We start from the raw sequence: 7,655 nt of genomic DNA, 5'->3' as shown, positions 1-7,655 counted from the left end.
AGAGGCCCTGGGATCTCCGCCTTTCCTTCTCCTCCCGAGAAAGCCGGGCTCGACCCACCTGCATGGGCTCAGGATCGCAGACGGGGCTGACCGCGTCCCCGCCTCCAGAGCGTTGGCCCCCAAGTCCTCCCGAAGGACGGTTGGTCTGTGCTCGCTGTTCCACTCTGGACAGCCTAGCGTCCACTCTTAACGCTAGTGCAACGAGGTTGTTGAGCTTGGTGGGAAGATCCATGGCGTATATCTCACATTGGAAGCGGTCAGACAGCCCATGCAGGAACATGTCCCACTGCGCCTCCTCGTTCCATTGGCTCTCCACCGCTAGGGTCCGGAACTCGATAGAGAAATCCGATACGGATCTCTCTCCCTGATGCAAATCGGCCAGCACTCTGGCTGCTTCTCTACCGGCAGCGGCACAGTCAAAAACTTGCTTCATCTCGGCAGACAGGGCTTGGAACGAGGCGCAGCATTCGTCCTGGTTTTCCCAAACCGCTGTTCCCCATAGCGCCGCTCTCCCAGTCAATAGTGTCAGGACAAAGGTGACCTTGGTTCTCTCATCCTGGAATGTTCTGGGCTGGAGAGAAAAATGCATTGAGCATCGTGTTAGGAAAGCTCGACAAAAATTAGGTTCACCTGAATACGGCTCTGGAACCGGTAGGCGGGGCTCCGAGTGGGAGGGATCCGCTGGTGGTGGTTGGGGAATCGGCGGTGCGGGCGACGCAGTGGGAGCTCGCAGAAGTTGGATTTGCTGGGTAAGTCCGGACACCTGCGCCACTAAAGCCTGAACAGCGTGAGCTGTGTAATTGAGATTCTTCTCTTGGTTCTCCATACGAAGTCTGCTGTTGTTCACGAATTCCTCCAGTCTCTCTGAACTGTTACTCGCTGCTTCCATCTTGGGTCAGATTGTTCTGTAACGAGTGAAGCTAGGAAGCAAGTTGCAAGTGACAATAAGTTTATTAACAGTCAAAATGTGAAGATTGGGGAAAAGTCCGGGGTGACGGTTTAGTGGCGCAGGAACTCCAATGGTCAGATGAATCCGGTGAGAAGCGTGGTGAGGAGTGCTGAACAAACACGACGAATCCACATAACATCCACACGAACACGAACAGGAACAACGAGGGAACAGAACTGGAGCTTAGAGGGATCAACACAACCGGACATCACAAAACAACGATCTGACAAAGAGATGAGAAAGTGGTGAGTATTTAAGGATGACGAAATGGGTTGCAGCTGGTGAAGGGAAGTGATTACAGCTGATCGCTGAACACGTAAACGAGCAGTCATGCCCACACACATCCACACACACACACACATGTAAACAACAGAGCACGAGACGAGGAAGAGACAGGATTTATGAACCGTGACAAGTAATCCATCCCTTTTAAGTGGCATTTTCCACAAATTCTGAAGTGATATGCTTTTGGTGAATCCCGGTATCATTGTTCATCAATTAGATGTTGCATTTGAATTTTCTAGTGTTTACCAAGAAAAAAAACTTGTCATTTTTATTCGTGTCTGCATTTTAAAAATAGCCCAACTAGGCGAAAAAAAAATGCAAACCTGGCAACACTGTATCTGGTTTTTGTGCAGCGCTCTGCACATGAATCAAGCGAGAAAAATTGTGTGAATGAGCTTCTCTCATGAAAGTGACAAGGAGACAGTGAATGGAAGGATTTACAATGAATTTGTTCTGTTTCTCACCCAAAGCCGATCGTATCACTTCAGACAATATGGATGAAACCACTTGAGTTGTATAGATTACTTTTACGCTGTCTTTATGTCCTATTTGAAGCTTGATTTATGGGGAGTTTTGGACCCCATTGACTTCATTGTACAGAAGATAACGCCTCACAGGTTCACAGATAAAAAAAAAGACATAAATATCTGTGATGGCAATCATGATTGGGACGGGAGTACATGATGAGAGAGAATTTTAATTTTTTGGGTGAATTATTCCTTTAACTATTGGCTATTTTTGGCAGAGAGCATGAGAACATCAAAATTAATGCAACTTTCCTATTCTGCCTATGTCATGCTAATCTATTGTAGATTGCTGGGCCTTTGCAGTTCATGGTCATTTTAATAAATGTCAATGTTGGATTGTAAAGACAGGTTTGTTTACTTTAAATGATGAACAATTCTACCAATTGATGTCCAATGTAACATCTGAGTCCTAAAGCAAAACCAGTTTTGGCATTAGCCTTATAAACAAACACATCAAAAATGCCTGAAAAACTAGACTTTGTGAGACCTTTTCTGGAACTTGTGGATGGTTTAAATAATAAATCTTATATTTAAAAGAATATGTATAATATTATGCTCAAACAAAGGCTTCATGTGCAGTACTGAATGTACTGTTGATGTCCTGGGGTATATTTTTTTATAACCAAAATAAATACAGTGAGGCACAGTTTGTAATAAATGAGACATTTAAAGACATTTACATGTGTGCAATGCTGAACAAATAATCAATTATCTCTATTGTAATCAACACTGAATAGATACTGTCATCCTCAGGGGGGCTACAAGGATTATTTTAAAGGAAATATGTCTAGAATGACTTCACACCCTACTGAGTCATCCCTGCAGTCTCACATTCAGATGACTATGATGTCATCAATGAGCCCTTATCACCATGGCGCAGTCATTTCCATGGCCACAGCGATTTATTAACAGAATTAATGATTACATTAAACTGATGCTGTCCGTGTGGAGATTTGATTTTTTACATAATGATGCCAATTGTGGACTGATAAACACAGCCCTGGAGTGAAAGTCGGGTCCTGCAAATGCAATGCTTGGGTGTTTTCTAGGCAGTTCATTCAAACCTTAAGGACCGATGTTGACATGCTTTTTGCATTATTTAAATCTAACTGCCATTTCTGAATCAAGCTCTGATGTCTGAAGTCTTCAATAGGGGTCTGGTGAGCTCCACCTTGTGGTTCATGCCTACATAGTGGCCTGATGTATCAGGAAGAACAAATGTCATTTCTCAGTAATGTCAACAGCAGTAATAACAGAAAAGAAATTCTGCATTTTATAGTAATTTTGAGCATGTAAATGTCAACTTTTCAGTTCTTTCTCCAGTAACTTACGTTGTCTATTCACAAGTACAGAATGAAGTGCTATTTAAACAGTGTTCTACTATGTTGTTATGAGCCATTTAAACTGTGACATTTAATATAAGTTGGCTGGTCTTTTCTAGGGCCTGCGAGATATATGTAATAATTGACATAATTTCTCATGCATGGATAAGACTCTCAGTCAATGGCTTATCAACTCTGGCCTATTCTTCGCTTACATGCTTCCGGTGCTCTCTGATATTAGGTTCATCTGCTGCACAGCCCTATTTTGCAAGCCCTTCACTTGGGAACTGGTCCATTTTACACTAAGGTCCTCAAGGGAACTACTGTAGATTGAGAAGTAGGTGAGAGAGAGGTTATGGCAGTTTAAAACACTGTGATGAAACCGGAAATAAACCATTTGTTACGTGAGCTATCATCTGGAATTTTCAACAAAACTAGCATACACAATATCTCCTGCAGGTCCCTTGAGTGTGATAGCATTTTCCCTGCTTAGCATTTTATCGGATTCCCAATTGACTTTTGCTCGGTATATCAGAGCCACAGATATTTAATTGTATTTTGCATTGATTGGTGTGCAGTGATAGACTGTATGCGAGATAATGATTGTATAGGTTGTGTAATGTGCCTCCTGATTTAAGAGGAAGTAGTTAATGAGCTATTCATGGAGGGATCGCATGCATTGAGTGTTTTCTGGCTCTGTTTGGTAAATTGCAAGAGTTCCTGAAACAAAAGTGCCTTTGATTGGTGGAAGACAGCATGTGCTCGACACAAAAAGAGAACAAGTCAAACAGAGCACAGAGCAATTAATGCAAGAAGAAACATTTCGATTGTCAGTGGTAATGAGTGAGGCCTCTTAACATGCTCCCTGTTGTAGAGGCTTAGTCTTGTTGATTATCCGATAAAAGGTAACAGTGTCAGATCCTCTCATAGACTTGTGCATGAATTGAAGGACTGCTTTTAATGACCCAGATGTCTCTGACTGTCATACATTTTAGCACATTTTTACATTCCATGGTAGGCTGCCATGGAAACTGTCATTCAAAGTACTTTGCTATTTAGACGTCAAGTGGCTTAGGGAAGAAAAAAGTCTGAAATTGGGAGCCAAAGAGAGAGACATTTATTTCCTCTTGAGCTGGGTCAATGTGCAGTTTTCTAACGGGCTCACGGTGAGTCAGTGTGGATTAATATAGTCAGTGTGAATATATTGAAGTTTGAGTTCATTTAGGGTGTCACTGGCCCAGTGCGATCGAGATCTATAAAACCCACTCCACGGCACTTCAACTTTTTTTCACCCGTTATTGACTAACACTGCAGAGATTATTGAACAGGGCCGGAGAAAACTGTAATTCCAATAGCATGATTGAATGAGCATTTCTCATGAAAATGAGTATCAGGGGTGGAAAGAGTACTGAAAAATAATACTCAAGTACTGTTACTTCTTAAAAAAAAATGTTTCAGTAGAGTAAAATTACCTGTCCTAAAAACTACTTAAGTAAGAGTAATAGAGTAGATCATTTAAAAGTACTCATGAGTAGTGAGTATTGAGTACTGAGTTGCGAAATCTATGCCCCATTATAATAAAAACTTGATGCTGCAATTTAAAATGAAGCACACATACACATAATTTACAATCCCTTTTATGGCTGTTTGCCAGAAAGAATAAAAAATATAGGTATTTTATTGGTGTTTGTGATTGACAACTTTTAAAATACATCACTTATCATATGATACTGTAAACACTACATGAATCTGATTTAAAAAAAAATAATAAAAGGGCGACATGATTACACCATTTATTGGTTACACCAATAAATGGGGTGTCTTTGAAAGATGGTGCAATGCACATAATGCAGATCCAGTTAACTGCCAGAGTGCTTCAGTTCTGTACTTTCTGCAGAAAAAATTGTCAGCAGGCACATGCCCCGCCACTCTCAGGTTTTACGTGGCCGCTCTATCGGCTTGCCATGCCTTGATTGACAGGGTGTCGTTGGGGAGACATCCTCTGCTCGCTCGCTTCGTTCGTGGAGCCATGCAACTGAGACCTCCAGCTAGGACCAGGATCCCTTCATGGGAATTAGCAATAGTCCTTGAGGATCTGGTTGAGACCCCCTTCGAACCTCTAGAGTCAGCATCTGATAACCTTCTGACTCTCAAGATGGTTTTTCTTATGGCAATTAGTTCTCTAAAAAGAATTGGGGATCTACAGGCTCTGTCTTGCCAGCCTGCTTAGATTTTTCCCCAGGAATGGCTAAAGCAATTTTGCACCCTCATCCTGACTACCTCCTAAAGTTCCTTTCTCTTTCTGTACATCCAGTCACTCTCATAGCCTTCTGCTCCCCGCCGTTTACAACGGCGGAGCAGGAAAGACTTCACAGACTTTGTCCAGTCCGTGCCCTTCAGACTTATGTCCACCGCACTAGCCAGTGGCGTAAGTCAGGGCAACTATTTGTTTGCCATGGGGGCCGCAACAGGGGGGCGGCCGCCACCAAGCAGACTATGTCACATTGGGTGAGGGACGCTATTGCCCTGGCCTACGAGGCGCGCGGTCAAGCTTCGTCAGTAGGTATCAGGGCTCACTCTACCAGAGGGGTCGCTTCCTCTAAAGCCTTGGCTAGAGGTGTCCCTCTGCAGCATGTTTGTGATGCGGCAGGCTGGTCCTCTCCGCATACATTCATAAGATTTTATAGTTTGGATGTTCATGCCACTCCGGGCTCTTATGTCTTTCAGTCAACATCACAAGCTCATGTCTGAGACCTCTTGTGAGCACAACTACACAACCATAAGGGGTCCGGACATCCACAGTGCGGCGGCGTGGGTATTCTCGTTCCCAAAGTGCTAAATCAGCACAGCATCAAAGTGCAGCTTTTTGACAGGGAACGTCTCGGGTTACTTAACTGTAACCCCTGTTCTCTGATAAAAGCGGAACGAGATGCTGCGCTTCATTGCTGCACTTCATTGCTGCACTTTATTGCTGCACTAGGATGCCCCAGGACTGCTCTTCAGACAAAATTCCTGACGATGCACTTGTGACGCATCTATTTATAGCCCTGCTACAGGTGCATCCAATGATGTCATCAGCAGAGGCTATAAATTCTGGTCAATTTCACTGATGTGTTGCACACATATTCACAGCTGGTCACACCTAAAGTTGTTCCCAAAGCACTAAATCAGCGTAGCATCTCGTTTCGCTTTTATCAAGGAACAGGGGTTACAGTTAATAACCCGAGATGTTTTATTCTATTACATGAATACTTTTAAAGCTACTCAAGTTATTCAGCCAAAATTAATGAGTGGTTTTCTCGTTTCCTTGTTAATGTTGATTGATTAATAACCTTTATATGACATAGCCTACTAGACAGTGCTCAATTCACATACATGCACACTTCAAGTCCAACATTTTGATGCAAATTCACTTTTTGTCCCAATGTTTACGTTCATTAAGACCAAACCGTCTGTGTTTACATTACTGCCTCACCAAGACGGGCATTGGCGGAATTATAGTGTATTTGACAATTTTAACCAATTTTTGGACCACATTTTTTACCCGCATTAGCGCACAAAAATTAGCCACCTGTCAATCAAACAGCACACAGCAACAGACGTCAGAAAATAAAAAGTAAATCTTTAATATTTCATCTAGATCAATCAACCAGTGGTTGTCTTGCTATCGCAATCGATGTAATGAACCCCACTGTTCTAGATGTGGAACATAGGATAAGTATTAAAAATATAGAAAATTGGTCAAAAGTTGATCATCGATATCGAGGACTTATTTTATTTTAAAAGAAATTCAGATAAACATCAAGATTGTTTTATCACCCAGCCCTATTGATAACATTGCATTAATCTCTCACAGCAGCCCACTAATCTCAGTAATAGATCATTAATTAACAGGCTATGTTATAGACACGCAGAATTATGAAAGTTTCCTCTGTTTCTTCAAATTAGAGGCAAGACCACTCCAAGCGAAATTCAACTGGTGTCAACTAGCATGGGAGATGGCCGTATTAACAAGGAGGCTAAAGGCTACAGCCCCAAGCGTCAGTTGCTAGTGCGCCTCTTGAGGACAAGGAAGTCAGGTTTTACACATACCACATACTATCACGTACCAGCTGGCTTCTGTTACACACGGTTAGAGAAATCTGGCTGCACGCCTGCAGTGCTCAAGCAATCAGCTGATGAAAATAATTAGCGGCATACGTTCTATACGCATACGCCTAGCGTTCAGGACTGACCAAAATATACTTTGGACTTAAGAGTTGTATGGTAGTATGCAAATCCATTTGGTGATGCTAGTAGCTCAGAAATTACACACTTCACTTTTAAAGGAATAGTTCATTAACTTTAGATGTACAATTAAGGAATACTAAATAATTACAGAATGTTCATTTTCAACATGATCACACAGGAAATCGAAATGCTGCTTCCAAATGTATGCTGAAGTCAACCCCAAATTACTGACAAGCGCCATACCCAAGAGACATTTTTTCATTATTTAAACGTGTTTTCATTAAAAAACGAGTGTCTGTATCAAGCTGGCATATTATTAAAGCACAGAGCCTTCTATGTTCA

Source organism: Xyrauchen texanus, chromosome 23, assembly GCF_025860055.1.
Source record: "Xyrauchen texanus isolate HMW12.3.18 chromosome 23, RBS_HiC_50CHRs, whole genome shotgun sequence".
Taxonomy (NCBI): Eukaryota; Metazoa; Chordata; class Actinopteri; order Cypriniformes; family Catostomidae; genus Xyrauchen; species Xyrauchen texanus.
This window is presented reverse-complemented; position numbering follows the sequence as displayed.